General features: G+C 39.9%; 1 long non-coding RNA gene across 4 annotated transcripts; it reads right to left on the reverse strand.

Moving 5' to 3' along the window:
* Positions 1 to 3,162: 3,162 nt before the first annotated feature.
* On the reverse strand, positions 3,163 to 18,068 carry LOC119306312. 4 transcript variants are annotated; one of them, XR_005148918.1, is made up of 6 exons: positions 17,965 to 18,068; positions 17,699 to 17,763; positions 17,268 to 17,355; positions 11,295 to 11,412; positions 11,116 to 11,193; positions 3,163 to 3,555 (listed from the first exon to the last, which is right to left on the reverse strand). It is a non-coding gene; the product is annotated as an uncharacterized LOC119306312 (long non-coding RNA). The 4 variants fall into 4 exon arrangements; XR_005148917.1 differs by having other exon boundaries at positions 11,295 to 11,435; XR_005148920.1 differs by having other exon boundaries at positions 11,295 to 11,435; positions 17,699 to 17,748; positions 17,965 to 18,049.
* Positions 18,069 to 18,290: the final 222 nt, after the last annotated feature.

The raw sequence follows: 18,290 nt of genomic DNA on the forward strand, positions 1-18,290 counted from the left end.
GCAGCTGGGTAACCAGTTAGATTTTCAAAGCAACTCCAAACAGTTGAACAGTGGTCAGTACCACATCTTCACGACCCGTACTTGCAAGCGGGGTCGCAAGCTCAAGAAACAAGCTGTCAACATGATTGAGTCGGTGGTTCCTGGGTACTTAAATTGGTCGGAGCAACCAGACACGTGGAGTAGAGTGGATTATCCTCCCCGGGTTGAGAATCCGGATTGTCTCGCTTTGGTAGTGGCACCTCAAGTCGGTGGTTATACGCTCACTAAAGTGCTTATGGACGGAGGAAGCAGCATCAACATTTTGTATTACGACACCTTCAGACGCATGAATTTGTCGGAAAAACAACTCTCGCCGTTCTCAACCGTTTTTCACGGGATCTTCCCTGGAAAATCTGCCTATCCTATTGGGAGGATTAAACTGGAAGTTGCATTTGGTGATGAGTACAATTGGATATCAGAGTTTTTGACGTTTGAGGTGGTCAAAATCAAGAGCCCATATCATGCTCTGTTTGGGCGGCCGACTTATGCTTGTTTCATGGCTCGGCCTTGCTATGTTTATCTCAAACTCACAATGCCTGGAAGCGTACAAAACATAGAAAAATGGTGGCATGAATTAGCAATGCACCGAATTGGTAGCCAAAAATAAAATAGAGATATTTGTTTAACATGGTGGAGCGAAAACCTTACATCATACAAACCACAAATACTAATTTTTTTTGGCTAACATTGGTCGTTGTTTAATTCCAAACTTCAAAAAGGGATTTGTTTTTTTTATGAACTAGGAAACATGCATGTGCGTTGCAACGGGAGAGAAAAAAATATGGCATACCCCTAAACTATTTGTTCACATTCAAATTGCCTTGTGGGTGTTGAATTGTAGATAGCATGCCCGTTTTAAACATTAATTTGTCAATAACTTATGGTATAGAATTTTTGATTGGAAACTATAGGTAGAGAAGTGATATCTATAATTCAGCGGTCACAAGTCGATAACTTGAAATTATGAAAATCATAGAACCAGACATGAAATAAAAATGAAAATCTTGGGTAATCACTCTATGCAAGATGTTTACTTCAGCAGCTATGCTGCCCTTATTGTATATACCCAATGCATCAGTGCATGAGGGTAACTGAATGTTTGGGGCAACTTAAAGATCTTATGCATCAAAATATCATAACCATACTGAATTTGCTTCCATGGTCAAGAAACAATTCAAAACATGAATTACAACAGGACATCTTCGCTAAAAACGGAGCTGAAATAGGAAGATTTCTCTATAATAATAAACATATATTAGAAACCTCTAATGGAGCTTACTCACCTTGCCCTTGCCCTTATCCTGTGTATAGAGCGGATCCATTTAATATGAGAATTTAATTTACTTGACTGCGTGTGATGATTGTCCTTGTCGATGTATATATCTTCTTGCATTTTATCAATGCAATTTTGACCCACCGAAATGTGAAGAAAAAGGATCACACATCTCTGAACTCTTATCTTCATTGGCACACATATAGGTCACACATTTTGCTGTAGTCACACATTTTACGGGTGTTTTCCTTCCTTATTTTTCATCCTTATAAATGAGACCCGCGCTTAAATTAGAGAGACTAGCCTCTATTTCCTCCTCCTTCTTGTTTCTATCAAGTCGTGTCCCCAAATTGTGAGGGATACATGCCTGTCTCATGAATCCGTTTAATAGCCAGCCCTCACATATGAAAAGTGTTATCCATCTTTCCTTCTTTATTTCTCATGTAATTAACCCCTCTTTCCTTCTTTTTCCTTATGTAATTAGGCTCTCTTTCCTTCTTCATTTATCTCATGATCTCAAGGCCGCTTGATATCCAGAAAATTAAAAACGTATATAAATAAGATAGACATGATATAAATAAGCGTGGTGCCTTGTACACGCAGCACGGGCTAGCTCAATTGGTCGTGACGTTTCGTAGTGCGCCAGAGAGGTACGGAGTTCAATTGTCCTCACCAGTAAGAATTTTTGCCTCTGAGGGCCCGCTATAATTATGGGCCGGATTTGCTGGGCTATAACACATGGGCTGGTTCGTTGGCTTGGGCTAGCTCGGTGACGGAGGAAACTAACGTACGAAGACCAACGACGGTACCAAAAACGGACCAATTTATGGGAGGAAGAAACGATAGCCAACTGGCCGGTATTAACAAAGTAGAGATTCCCGCAAAAAAAAAAGTAGAGATGGTATATATCGCCCGTGGTGCTATCAGATGGTATACATCCCTTGTGTATCAAGCACGTAGTTAAAGGCTTATTTACAAACTGGCCCATACCCTCCCAGCGCGCTGGGCCGGCCCAGCTTCATTCCTTTTTCCTCAATCACACCAAAAATATGCACTAACCAAGAATGGAACCCCTGATCTTCAGGTTCAATACAACTAGTAGTACCCAACTCCGCTAGAGCACCTCACGTGAGTTTCTACATATATTTGTGTTTCTTCACTCGTGCCCCAAACTGGTTTTCTTTTTCTTTTTTATGTCTTATTCATTTTCCTTTTTCTCCTTTTCTTTTCTCAAGTTCCTTTTTCGTTTTTATTTTCCGTTCTTTCTGTTTACTTTTTCACTTTTCTAATTTGATGAACTTTTTTTCAAATTAGGTGAACTATTTTAAAAAATTATGAACTTTTTTCGAATTCGATGAACTTTTTGCGAATTGATGAATATTTTTTAAAATTTGATGATTGTATTTCAATATCGGTGAACTATGTTCAAAATCAATGAACATTTTCAAATTCAATTAACTTGTTTTGAAAATAAATGAGTTTTTTTCAACTTTAGTGAACTTTTTTCAAAATCAGCGAACTATTTTCTAAATCGATGAACTTTTTTTCAAATTCAATGAACTTTTTTTAAAATTCGATGAACTTTTTTCAAATTTGGTGAACTATTTGCAAAGTCAATGAACTTATTTCAAATTTAATGAACTTTTTTGAAAATTTATAAACAATATTTAAATTTGTGAACTTTTTTCAAAATCGATAAAATTTTTGAAGGTTGTGAACTGTTTTTCAAAATCAGTGAACATTTTCAAATTCACGAATTTTTATAATTTTTGCGGTTTTTTAGTTATTTTTTTGTTTTTCCCCTAATTTAACGATTTGACATTGTACGCTAAGCAATTTAGGTGGGCGGACGAAACTCTGCCGTCCTTCACCCAACGCCAACAAAAAGAAAAGAAAAAACACACCGAAACAGCCACATCCACTCCAAAATTAGCGGCGACCAATCCTCCTGTCGCTCTTCAGAGTTGCCCTCCACCGAAACGCCCGCGCCGAGGACGCCCGCACCGACGACGCCGACGACGCGACATCCAGGACGACGCCCGCGACATCCACGACGACGACCTCCTCGCCAACACAGGTGCATGCTTTCTCTTCAATCTTTCAGACGTCGTTGCCCACACTGACGCGACTGTATTCGGACTGCGCATCGGCGGCGGCAAACTCCTCGGTAGGCTGATTTGCACGCATGTGAAGATGTTAACAATGACATCCGTTCATTGCTCCTGTTTCTGTTCTGCATAGTTCTACATAAATAGTGAAACCATGGTTACTCCATGTACTAGGATCTATGATTGTCCATGTAATCGATGCAAGAGATGAACCATATGCCGTGAGCATATATATGTTATGAAAATCAATCATAAAGTGCATGAGCAAGTGAAATCATACCACGGATCCTCAGCAGATCCCCATGGTACTGAAAATTTGATACCACTGACCTAACCTATGACTGAAACAAATCTTTGTAGTTTGCCACAATGTTATATTAAATTAATATGTACATATAAAATTCACTAAGACTGTGACCTCTTGGTTCCGAACATTAATCTATATGAATATTATTACAAACTACAGAGCTACATGTTTACCGCCAATGTCCCCACGAAATCATATTACCATAAGAAAATACACCCTATGCATGAGGCCTCTTGATCGAAAGCGACAATCGCGATTGAATCTATTACAAAGATGCCCCCTCAAAATCATATGACCATAAGAAAATACACCCTATGCATGAGGCCTCTTGAAAGCGACAATTGCGATTGAATCTCTTATAAAGTACAGCATTACATTTCGAGGTTATTGGTTCCATATTCTAAATGATGGTCTTGCGCTCCATTAAATATAATGATCTCACATGTTTTTACAGGAGTTCGTATTCGTATGGGCCCTACCACTCCCAACAGGACCCCCACTCCCAGCAAGACGCGCACCCCCTTCCAGGATATAAGCAACAACCAAACATCAGGTATTGATCATAACCCAGTCAGGACGCGCCCCCCCTTCCAGGATATAAGCAACAACCAAACATCAGGTATTGATCATAACCCAGTCACTCAAGTTCGATACAGTATTACAACTACTGAACTGTGTCATGATTTGCATACCCAAAGGAACTAAAAAGGCAGAGGGATAGAGAGCGGTATGCAAAAAATAAAGATGAGATTAATAAGAGAAGGTGTGAAGCGTACAAAAGAAAAAAAATACCACTGAGGAAATAGATGGCCTACAAAACGGAACACTGGCACAGCTAGCTGTATCACAAGGTAATGATGATCAAATTTCATTATCTATGCCCCAATTGAATTGGCCTGTAATTATTTTTTCTTCATCTGTTCAGTCACTAATGAGACTAAGAATCGGAGGGAAAGGGAGCGTTATGCACAGAATAGAGAGGAAATATTAAAGAGACAACGCCAAACCCGTGAGCAAATAGAAATATTAATGCTTCTTCAGATGGAAGTAACCTTGTGTCGCATATGCCAGCTACTGGACAAGAGGTGGTCACCCAACTGCAGAACATTACTGCTGCTTTCAATGGCAATAACCTTCTGTCGCATATGCCAGCTGCTGGACAAGAGGCGGTCACCCAGCTGCAGAACATCACAGGCCCAGATGGTGCATTACCAACTTTAGGACCATACAATGGATTCATACAAACTGACAAGGAGAATATTTCTGACAATGATGAATCCGATTGGCTGCACAGAAATGATGCGTACCAGATGCAACGAAGTTCAAGAAGAATGACACTCACACAACTGGCAGGGGTTGACAACCCCCAACTCAATACAGTCGTCAATCTACGTACCCCAGGGGTAACTTTTCATGATCAGGGTTAGTTCATCGATTTAATTAAGTTGCTAAATTATCAATAGTGTTTGTTTCTCCTTTAATTGAGCACTCTGTTCTTCATTCGATTGAAACTAGCATTTAGTTCATCTCTTCGGTTCATCCCTGCTACTTACTCACTGGGGTCAACCAATGTTATCAGGCAACGTCCACGGCGAAGATGCGTATGGAATACTGGATCCCGATGTCCAGACCGTAATACTTGATGGTATGCAAAATGGCAGTTTAAGATTCCTCTACCCCGATAATATGTGTCATAAGCGTAATTTACGTGACCTTGTGCATCATAACTCTGTCCTATTCATGATTTGCTAGACTGCTTGGGAGACCGGAACCTTGGAGAAACTGGTGATGTTGACCCTGATGAAGAAGCTAGGATGTTTGCTAGACCAGGTAGATTATTGCTATCATGAGTTATGAATACGACATAAGATAGTTATATGGTTTGTGCACAAACTTTAAATAATGCAACTGTCCATTCTTTTCCAGATGTTGATTTTGAATCCTACCGAGTGGCACGGCATCATGGTGATGGAACTATCACTAATGAGCATCATGACAAAGTTTACATGAACCTGTCCAAAAATCACCATGTACTTAGAAAAGTTAGCGACTGCTGCCACTATGGAGCTTTGCGGTTCCAATACGAGGGCCCTGCATTTTGTTGCAGGAAGGGAAAAGTTGGTGTATTTACTCCAGAGGTTGATGAAGAGTTGAAACGATTGTTCACAAGTCAGGATGATGAGGATGCAAAATATTTCAGAGAGAATATACGGTATTTCAACTCCCACTTCTCATTCACCAGTCTTGGAGTCACCCTTGATCGTCGAGTCAGCACTGCGGCAGGAACAGGTGTATATACATTTCGTGCATGTGGGGGATTGTACCACGCTCTTGATGATCTGTCGTCTGGTGATAATGGTCCTCGGCATTTGCAGCTATATATTTATGATACGGATGAAAACTTGCTTCACAGAGTTAAAAGGTCTCCGAATCTTAGGCTGGATCTCATACGGAAGATTCTAACAATACTAGAACATAACCCTTATGCTCAGGTTTTGAAGAGCCTTGGTGCTGTTCCGAATCTGGATGAATATAGGATCTCACTAAACACAGATATCAACCTCGATCAACGAAGGTACAATGCACCAACTACTTCTCAGGTTGCAGCAATATGGGTTGAAGGAAGCGACCCACATAAAACCTTTGATAGGAGTGTTGTTGTATATGGTAAAGGAGACCCTGGTAAAGGAGACCGTCCCCTGTATATTAGAGCATACCATGGGTGCTACGACCCTTTGTCATATCCACTGTTCTTCCCACGTGGGGAGATCGGTTGGAATCGTTGGATGCCATATATTGAGTTAGTTGATGACACAAACCAAGTTTCAGTGGATGAATTTGCACAACAGAACCCAGCCTATGGTTTTCCTTCAGGTATGATGTTCAAAATTGGTATATATCATATTATTTAAATTAAAACTTATGCAGTCATCAATCTTTCAGATGATAACATGATTAGAGAAGAAGTTGGTCATAAAGCACAGCATGAAGAGCAACCCACTGATTTACCTCAAGGTATAGGTCGTCATTACTACTTCTAATATTCTCTAAATTAAAACTTATGCAGTCATCCATCTTTCAGATGATAACATGCTTAGAGAACAAGTTGGTCATAACACACAGCATGAAGACCAACCCACTGATTTACCCAAAGGTATAGGTCGTCATTACTACTTTTATTGTTCTTTAAATTAAAAAACTTATAGTCATCCATCTTTCAGATGATAACATGATTATAGAACCAGTTGGTCATAACGCACAACATGAAGACCCACCCACTGATTTACTTGATGGTATAGTTCGTCATTACTACTTTTATTATTCTTACTTATGGTTCTACCTACCATAACAATTTTTATGTTGTTAACCAATTATTAGGTGAGGACGATGATAACCCGGATGAGGATTTTGGTGACGATGAGATGAATCCAACAAAATCAAGGAAATTTGTTAGCGCGAGAGAGTACTATTGCTTCAAGTTGTGTGTCTGGAAGAAGCTTTTTAACATCATCTTGTTCGGGGGGCATCTTTTCCAACAGTGGGCTGTTGATATGTACATTAAGATTGAGACAATGAGGCTTGACTGGTATTCAAAGCCAGCAAATCAAAAGGTTATACGCGCTGACCTGTACCAGGTAACGTGCTTCTATTTATCACAAAATTTACATTATAGATGCCTCACTCTTTGCTTGAACCTTTATACTAATTGGAGTGAAATATTGTTTTATTATAGGGTCTTGTTGACACCGTCATTGCTGGCGAGTCACGCGGTGATCGGATTGGCAAGAGAATCATGCTTCCACGTACATTTCCTGGTGGTGACCGTGACATGCAGCGCAGGTTTCTGGATGCGATGGCAATAGTTCAACGTTGGGGTAAACCGGATTATTTTGTCACGATGACATGCAATCCCTACTGGGAGGAGATAACGCAGGAATTATTGCCTGGACAGCTGCCACAAGACCGCCCAGACCTTGTGGCAAGAGTATACAGAGCTAAGTAACGAAATATGATGGACTTACTAACTAAGGGTAAGCATTTCGGAGAAGTCTCAGCTTATGTACATGTCACAGAGTTTCAGAAGCGAGGTCTCCCGCATGAGCATATACTTCTAATCATGAAAGCAAAAAGCAAGTTAAGGACCCCAGATGACTATGATCGGGTGATATCTGCAGAGATACCCGACAAAAAGAAATATCATGTCCTCCATGATCTGGTAGTCAAACACATGTTGCACGGCCCATGTGGTGCACTCCAGAAAAGTTGCCCTTGCATGATAGATGGACAGTGTCGATTTCATTACCTGCGAGATTTCTGTGATGCTACATTACAAGGGAAAGACTCATATCCCATCTATAGAAGGAGGGACGACGGGGTTCGAGTAAGGATCAGAGGAGCAGATTTGGACAATAGATGGGTGGTCCCTTACAACCCCTTTCTGCTTATGAAATACAACTGTCACATAAATGTCGAAGCTTGCTCGAGCATCAAGGCAGTCAAGTACTTATTCAAGTACATCTACAAAGGGCATGATAAGGCATCATTTGCATGCGAGCAGGATATTATCAATGATGGGGGAATCATTAATGAAATTCGTCAATACAGGGATGCACGCTATATATCTCCTCCAGAAGCTATTTACGGGATTTTTGGGTTTAAAATGTTTGGTGTTAGTCCATCTGTGTTACAGCTGCAACTTCATTTGCCAAACATGCACACAGTCGCATTTAAGGGTTATGAAAATCTGGAAGATGTTGTCGCTCGCCCAACTTCTTCCAAATCCATGCTTACCGAGTACTTTGAGATGAACAAGAAGTATCCAGCGGCACGAAAATGGCTGTACAGAGAGTTCCCAGAACATTATAGGTGGATTGCCGCTAATAAAAAGTGGCAAACGAGAAGAAGTAAGAGATCATAGATTGGAAGAGTGGTGTATGCACACCCTGCTGAAGGAGAGAGGTACTACTTGCGGGTGCTCCTAAGTCATGTCTTAGGTGCCACTTCATTTGATGATTTAAAAACAGTAAATGGCAAGCCATGCACTTCCTTCAGAGAGGCATGTGAGCACTTAGGCCTCATTGAGCATGACAGGACACTGGATGATTGCATGACGGAGGCAGCAACATTTCAAAAGCCTTCTGCTCTTAGACGGTTGTTTGCGACTATACTGGTATTCTGTGAGGCAACACAAATCCGTCAATTGTGGGACAAACATCTACCATCGATGGCTGAAGATTACCGCCGCACTGAGTCGAACGAGGCAACACTTGAGCAGATGGTCCTTAGAGATGTCAGGGATCTGGTGCAATCCATGGGTAAGGATATTAAAATGTATGGACTTCCAGATCTGGTTGACACAGATGGTTCTTCTGACGCCGAGTATAGAGAGGTAACAGAGGAGAGACAAGTTAGAGTTGACCAAGAGCATCTAGATCTGTTTAGCTGTTTGAACAGTGAACAACTGGATGGTTTCAACGACATAATGGATCATGTGACGAACCAAAAAAGGCAGATATTTTTTGTTGATGGTCCAGGAGGCACTGGGAAGACGTACCTGTACAAGGCATTGCTTGCGAAGGTCCGTTAGATGGGCCTAATAGCGATCGCAACTGCTACATCAGGTATAGCAGCGTCAATAATGTCTGGAGGCCGGACTGCCCACTCCAGGTTCAAAATTCCAATCAAGCTCACTGACAACAGCATGTGTGGTTTCACAAAGCAGAGTGGTACGGCAGAGTTGCTTAAACAGGCGTCGTTGATAATTTGGGATGAAGTTGCTATGACAAAGCGTCAAGCAGTTGAGACGCTTGACAGATCGCTACAAGATATAATGGAATGTCCTCTACCGTTTGGTGGAAAGGTTATTGTCTTTGATGGGGATTTTAGGCAGGTCCTCCCTGTTGTTACACGAGGGACAAGAGCACAGATCACGGATGCTACACTATTGAAATCCTATCTGTGGGATAAGATCCGCAAGATACGCCTCACGCGCAATATGCGGGCACAAGCCGACCCTTGGTTCTCCGAATACCTCCTAAGGATTGGCAATGGAACAGAAGAAACTATTGGTGATGACTATGTGCGTCTGCCTGAAGACATTGTGATTGGTTATACTGAGGACGAAGAACCTATTAGCAAGCTCATCGAAGATGTCTTCCCATCCCTGCACACCAATGCTAGGTCGAGGGATTACATGAGCAAACGTGCAATTCTCTCGACCAAAAACGAGCATGTAGATGACCTGAATGACAAGATGATCTCTAGGTTTCTGGGAGAAGAAAGGGTATACCATAGCTTTGACTCTATCGAGGATGACTTCCAGAATAATTACACGATTGATTTTCTGAACTCCATCACACCAAATGGCTTGCCCCCCCCCCATGTCTTGAGAGTAAAAATCAACTGCCCGGTCATTTTGCTACGGAACCTCGACCCTCATAATGGCTTGTGTAATGGAACACGGCTTATGATCAGAGCCTTCCAGGATAATGCAATCGATGCGGAGATTGTTGGTGGCCAGCATGCTGGAAAGAGGGTGTTCATACCTAGGATCCCTATGTCGCCATCGGAGGACACCTCACTTCCCCTCAAGCTTAAGAGAAAACAATTCCCCATCCGCCTGGGTTTTGCGATGACCATTAACAAGGCACAGGGTCAAACCATCCCGAATGTCGGTATTTACCTTCCCGAGCCTGTTTTCTCACATGGCCAGCTATATGTTGCATTGTCAAGGGGTGTGTCAAGAAAGACGACACGAATTTTAGCCAAGCCTAACAAGGAGGTTGATAAATCTGGGAAGAGCACCAAAAACATTGTCTATAGAGATGTTTTAGAGGGGTGAGGCAGGTACGATCTTTCGTGTATTCTTTGCACCTTTGCTTTTGTATCTATATAACTAATTCTCGACCTAACACTTTCCTTTCCTTTTATTTTCAGGTCTTGTTAGGGACAAAGTGTGAAGCTTCCTTTACTTTGCGGTGGAGATGAATGATACAATAAACCAGGCGCTAGATTAGCCATATTAGGGAACAGTCTATGTTGTATTATGTGCTATCTAAATATACTGTAGCATTCTGTTCTGTTGAAGATGTTCTCGAACGCCAAAGTGTCCTGCAGTCTTTGAACCCCTTTCATTTTCTTTCATGTAAAGTTTTTTTGAAGATGTCTCCGGCTGTTGAGTAACTTAACTTATGTTAGCTATGTCATACATTTGTGATGAAAACTGCAAGAGTCTATGAGATTTGCAGAATGTAGTGAAGTTGAGAGGCATTATTACTACTGTATGAACATACGTCGTTCCCGAATCTGTGGTACATGAGCTCGCATGCTATCTTTTTTCAGAAAGACAATAGAATATTAGATGGCTTTAGGTTTGCTTCAGTGTTTACCTGAAAATTGGGGACAGCAACAGGCGCGGAATCGATTATGGAACCCTTAATCTCCTGCACCGCTGAAGGATCTTGCCGCTGCAAATTGACAATAGGATAACCACGCATTACTAAACACCGAGTCGAAAAAACAGACAGTAGAATAGGTACAAGATCGTTCCAAGCAAAGCAATCTTTACCAACAGGAGCGCCTTGACTTGCCTTACAGAGTTGACACTGTCTCACATGCTTGGAACGACTTAAAGCACTTCCCTGGCCCCTCCTATCAAGCACGGCCGCTGAGGGTACATTAACTAGCTGGCAAGACAAACGTTAACTAGCTGGCAAGACAAATGATACAAGAATTATTTTTCTATACAGAGAGGTAAACTTTATGTATATAAAAAAAGGTAAGAGAAAGCACACAAAAGTATCGATGAAACGTTTCGATGAGTTGAACCCAATAATTCTGTATAAAAATGTATTACGAAAATAACTCCTTTAATTCTGTATGTGTGGGGTATAAAAAAACAAAAAAAACATTGGGCCTGAGATAAACGAGGAAATCGTGGGGCCTGAGATACTCTTGCTCCTCAATGAGTACTCATGCAGGTCAGCCCTGCAAATACCACCGAGGTAGTTCAGTTAACCTAGGTGTGGTATATGGATGATGGTTTCTTTCATATAAGAAATTATGTATGAAGTTTTTCCAGACCAGGCTATATTACTAGCGTGCAAGAAATATTGAAAAAAATGATTACACTAATTCTGTATATGCGTCAGGTATAAAAAAGCAAAAAAATGGGCCTGATAAATCAAAGGAAAGGTGTCGGCCCTGAGATAACGACCACGATTCCTTTCCTCCTCACGCTATGGAAATCCTTCCCGTGATTTCCGCCTTACATATTGCCTACAACTAACGATCTCTCGATCAGGAGCACAAAGAACCAACAGGTTTTGCACCATAGGGTTTTCTTCCACCTCTCCATCCTCTCTCCCAAGCCGCATCCTCACACCCCTCCACCGCGCCGGCCTCCTCCACCGCATGACTCTCCAGCCTGCCGTACACATCTCTCTATGGTGAACTACCATCTTGCTCCATGTCTGTGTCGCAATCCCTGGTGAGCTCTGCGGATCAATCTGCCATCATCGTGGTAATGATATCTCTCTGTGATTACACAATATTCATGATTTCACATCTAGAAGGCAATATGGTCACTAGAGGGGATCCAACAAAGTGAATCAACATGCTTTGTTTGCCCCCGCAAAATTACCAAGATGCTCTGTGTGTCTAAGGAAATTCTTATTACTGCATCCACCTGATTACTTGAGAGAATAGTCACCCAAGTGACTCTCAAAAAGTTGACTGGATAATAAAACAAACAAATACATATTGAAATCTAATCGGAAAGAATGTCCTCATACCACTATGTTAAGAACATATGCAGATATGTGCATCTATGTGTGATGTAGAAATAAGAATGAGACTATTGTTAACTGCGTGCTAATAGTAAATGCTTGGGTTTTCAGGAAAACACCAACAAGGGAGCCAAGGATGAGGATATGAACCACGAGTCAACAAAGGCATCACAAGATCAAGAAATCATGGATGATACGGAGAATATGCAGATTGATCAGGTGCTACCCTAAGACAAGCATACAAATCCCGATGCAACAAAGGCGCTTTTTATTTTCACATGTCATTATTATTCTTATTCTGGCAGGACGAAATAATATGTATTTTGTACTAGATTATCATACATACAATTCTTTACTCACATGAATAATATCTTCTCTTTTGTAAGTACGGGATAATATTGTATTATTGTGTGTTCCAGTTACTAAGTGAGGGAGAATCAAATGGAATAGCCAACCAAGATGAATATCTTCTCTTTTATAAATACTGGATAATATTGTATTTTTGTGTGTTCCAGTTACTAAGTGAGGGAGAATCAAATGGAATAGCCAACAAAGATGAAGTGGAGAAAAATAAGAGCATGCAGTCCACTGATTCTGAGGTGACAAAGACATCTATTCCTTTCCAACTATATGTCCCAAATAGTTCTAACTATAATTATATAAATTCATGCATACGTATTATTCTTTGTCACCTCGCTCTCAGGAATTAACCTTCAAAAAAACAAGTGAAGAAATGCAGCCAGATCAACACGAGCAATTAGCACAAACATTCGGCACCAAGGGGACAGAAACTATAGGGGATAATCTGGCAGATTCAACTGGAATAGCCGACAAAGATGGAGTGGAGAAAAATGAAAGCACACAGTCCACTAATTCCGAGGTGACAGAGGCATCTTTTCTTTTCCAACTATGTCCCAAATAGTTTCTATTCTAATTATATCCTGCATACGGATTATGTTCTGTAATGTTCCTCTCAGGAATTAACCTTAAACGAAACAAGTAAACAAATGCAGCCAGCTCATGAAGACAAATTAGCACAAACATTTGGCACCGAAGGGGCAGAAACTATAGGGGGCAAGCTAGCAGAATCAAATGGAGTAGCCAACAAATATGAAGTGGAGAAAGAGAAGAGCACGCAGGACACTGATTCCGAAGTCTCTGAAGTGACACAGGCATCTTCTCCAAATATGTCCCAGATAGTTCTAATTCTTAATTATATTATTAATCCTTTATTAATCCTGCATACGGATCATTCTTTGTAATGTTGCTCCTAGGAATTAACCGACAACAGAACAAGTGAACAAATGGATGCCCCTAAGGACGAAGAATTTGAACAAACGTCCAGCATGGAAGGGGCTGAAATTATAGTACACAAGCTAGCAATGCATGTGCAGACAGGGAAGCCTGTCCGACTGCATAACAAACCTAAGAAGGCACAAGACTACGTGGTCGCTCCAGAAGGCATGGACAAATCCTTCTATGCCCTACTTTTGCTAAATTTATTTTTGTGGTCATCATTAATAAATTTTGTTACTTACATCATGATATATTATGCCTGTTTTGCTACATTTAATTTCTATGCCCTGCTTTTGCTACATTTATTTTCTTTCTTATTACTAAATGTTGTTACTTACATCATGATAGATTACGTCTGCACCGGCGATGATTGGTCCGTGATTGAAAATATCATGTCTGAACCAAACGATAAAAGAAATTTAGTGAGCATCGACGACTCACATCTCAAAAGACGACACTTAGAATTACTCCCCGAAGAATTTCTTGGCGACGAAGTAAGTATATATAGACAAGACGATGCTATTTTAACATGAGTTTTTATTATCTCCTTTAACCAAGGTGTGCACTTAATATTGCAGGTCATAGATGCATACATACATTGCATAAGGGCTAAAGAGCATCTACATATGAGGTCACGTGGAAGTGTGTTCTTAGAAAATGCATGCATCTCTAAGATGATAAAGGAATTTAGCTCTATACGGGATGACGCGCCAAGGTGGGTATTAAACAGAGCTAAAACATATTTAGAAAATGATATGGTGAGTCTCAGTTCCATACATATTACTATGAATTCAATCAAGGACGAATGTTTGTATATGGGACCTAAACTAACAAAAACCCTATTTTCAGATATTCCTTCCAGTTAACATTGAACACTTCCATTGGTACCTAGCAGTTATAAATAGAGGGCAGCGATGCATCCAGGTGCTCGACTCGCTGGGCCCAGGAATGAGCCGCAAAGACCTCACCGCTATGGTTAGTCATTAGTCCCACTACACCATCTTTTGATAAGACAATTTCTGGCTTGTTCGGTTGTGATGCTAATACTTTGTCATTTATTCATTCAACAGCTCAAAGGACTGGAAAATGTATTCGAATATGCATCGCTTCAAATGGAACTAAATACTGGTAAGTGGAAAGACTTAAACATCTCAGCATGGCCAAGAGAAGAGTATATTAAAAGCACACGGCAAAGAGATTGGTACACGTTCTAACTCAAAGGCTCAAAGTAATCGACATTATTTGTATTTTTGTATTTCCCCATTAGTTGCATCACAAAAGAAGTTTCTGCACAACAAGAATAAAGCATGGATATGTCAAAGTATACGAGCTGAAAGTATACACATATGCACCGATTTGACGGGGACCAGCAGGCGGCGGGGTCGGAGAGACTAACCTGGACCAAGAGGAGCGACGAGAAGCATAGGGAGGTCCCGAGAACAGCACACGGAGGTCATCGTGGTGATCCTAATCAAGATGGAGGTCGCCAGCAGCAACTGCTCCTGGCCTTTTTTCCAAACAAAATAAAAATGTCTTTAGATTTCAAAGGGCATGTCCGGTTCACATGCTGCATGGGTGAAATTTTTGTTTTCATCGCGGCTTGTTATAATCATGATCATTTGATGATTTAAAAAAATATGAATCCCTTTGAAAATGATAAAAGTGGATGATAAATTTGAGTTTTGTAATGATGCAAGCCATCTTGTGGTTTGTGGATGATAAATTTTATGGAGTACTTCACAGGAAATATTTTGTCTGACATTCCAACACAGGTATTTTTCACTCTGTATCATTATACTTATTCTATGTTGTATCACTATTTAACTCTTATTACTATTTTAATAGGAACATATGACAGATTTTAGAACAAAACTAGCTGTCATTTTAGTGGACTCGGAATTGAATGATGATAACATAAGAAATCGAGACATGGAAGATGACGACAACAACACAGATCCCACGGAATGTATGATTCTGGATACACCTCCTGAGAATTTCAAAACATCAAATACATCAGGAGAAGTCGAGCTAATATCGCAATCATTTATACTTTCACCGTCTGTCAATCCAACAAACGATGATTTAATAGATGAACTATGCTTGTTCATCAGCATGGTTGATGATGTCGCTCTACTAGAGTAAGCCATATTTTTTTAATTCATTTTGTATTATTCCAATAAATTACTCTGATGTCATTATAACTGAAAGTATTTCAACTTTACAGGAGCGAATGGGTGAAAAGCTCTGATCCGTACCCTATTAGCCTAAATTTGAGACAAATAAAAAACATATTGAACAATGATGAATACATGGATATACATTGCTTTAATATGGCTGTGCGGATACTAGCGCGCCACGAAGTCCAGCTTCTCAGAGACATTCCATCTCACTATATGGATCTGAACTTTTGTGTAAGTTACTATAATCATGTATTACATTTTTTTCTCATTGCACTAATATTTTCTCATTCTTATTTTAGTCGATGTTCCACTATGCACGAGACTCAAGTCATCGTGAAAATGTGGAAATTGCTACGTTGAAACGGTTGTTTCATAGCTGGCCTGACAGTAATGATTATCATATCTCACAATGTAATACGGTAAAATTTTAATTTTTCATCTCTAACAATGCTTTGTTTGGTCTTAATTAATATTCCATTTATATTTCTAAACTATCTCATCATTGCAGATTTTATTGCCTTGGTATATGTTTGGGCTATTTCTATTGTTTGTGTTGGATCAAAACAAAAAAAATGTCTCAATTTTTGATCCGATACCAATACCTACTTTGGGGAATAATGTACTTAAAATTGTGGTCGACAACCTAAACCTTGCGCTTGAAGTTGCAAACCCTGCATTCAAGGATGATATCTCTAAATGGGAATGCATAGTTCATGTTGCTCCAACAAATTCACATTGGTATGAATCTTTTAAACGCATTACAATATTAATTGATTCATCCGACTCACATTATGTGTTTATTTCATACATGCAGTGCCCTGTCCGGTTATTTGGTTTTTAATTACATGCACTCATTGTGCGATGGAAAACTATATTTTCCCATACCCAACGTAAGTATTGACACTATGCTTATTTGTATACACATTGCACATGCAACTTGTTACAACAATGTTGTATAATGCATATATAGGATGGTTTTCAGCTGAGGAAGCAATTTTTGGTGCATCTTTTAAAGTTGATGAGAACGAAGCTCAAAACAATATCCCATACATTGAACGAAGCATCATTGATCGCATCTATAGATGGACCTTCATTGCTTCAAAAGGTGGACCTTCAAGACATGCTTAGTTGCGGTTTTTAAAATATATTTTTGTAACAGTTATAATACAATTATTATGTGACAATGAATTTTATGCGAAAACATGTTTCTGGATCATGTGTAAATAATGAATCATGTAACGGACTAACATGTTGGATAACTACAATGGGCGAGAATACCTGTTCCAACATACATCAAACCAGTTGGTGGGAACTCCCGAGAATATCACTTCTAACTTCTCCCATGGGGTCAAGAAAACTGATTCCACTAAAAACATAGAAACAACCATCAACATTTCTTCCAAGTAAAATTTGCATGGTAAACATAAGCTGCAAGACTGCTATCACTCATGCTCAGACTGAGGCTACATCTATTTGTCATCTCTAAACAACCAGAAAGAACGAATCTCCAGGTGAAAGACAAATAACGTTAAAAATAATAATGAATGTTATATTAACCGGAGAGACTAAAGAGATCAAGCGTCCAAAGAGTTCACATATCCCAATTTGATGCTACTTCCATATAAAGGAACCAAAGAGAAGGCATGCTTTGTTACTAGCAACAGCATTCCATAGAAGATATGCAACAAAACATAATCTTCGAATCATACTTTGTTGCTCCCATCCTTTTTTGGCACCTCCTTCTTCTCCTTTGGGAAATCTGAACCATCAAGGGCTGCATCATCAATACAGCGACCAACTAAGCAGATGATTTCTCATATTACAGTCTTGAAAGGGAACATTCTAACAGAAAAACAAAATTTCTAAAGATTAAACGCGACACTCATTATGGTTCCATTTTATAAAAAGAATTGCCAGTTTTTATATTCAAATGTCATATCTGAATGCAGTATGCTTAAAAATTTGTATACGATACCTGATTAGATAGTGTAGCATGGGAGTTGCACTTCTTGTTCCATTTCATCTCTTCAGAACCACATGCCACTGAATTCCTCTTCAATAATAACTTCTCAATTTCCTTTCTTTTATTATATGAAGATAATGTATCATCTTTCGAAAAGATACTGCATCATGTTAACCCTCAGATCCATTCACAACCAAAAGGTGCCGCAACCTAGAGCAAAAAAATACTAAGTTAAATCAGTTTTTCTAACAAAGCCCTATAACAAAACAAATTATGTACAGTCTTGAAAAGGAACATCCAGGGTGATTTCTCAGTGAGGCGATGGACCTAGCGACTAA

This window comes from Triticum dicoccoides, chromosome 5B (assembly GCF_002162155.2).
Source record: "Triticum dicoccoides isolate Atlit2015 ecotype Zavitan chromosome 5B, WEW_v2.0, whole genome shotgun sequence".
NCBI lineage: Eukaryota > Viridiplantae > Streptophyta > Magnoliopsida > Poales > Poaceae > Triticum > Triticum dicoccoides.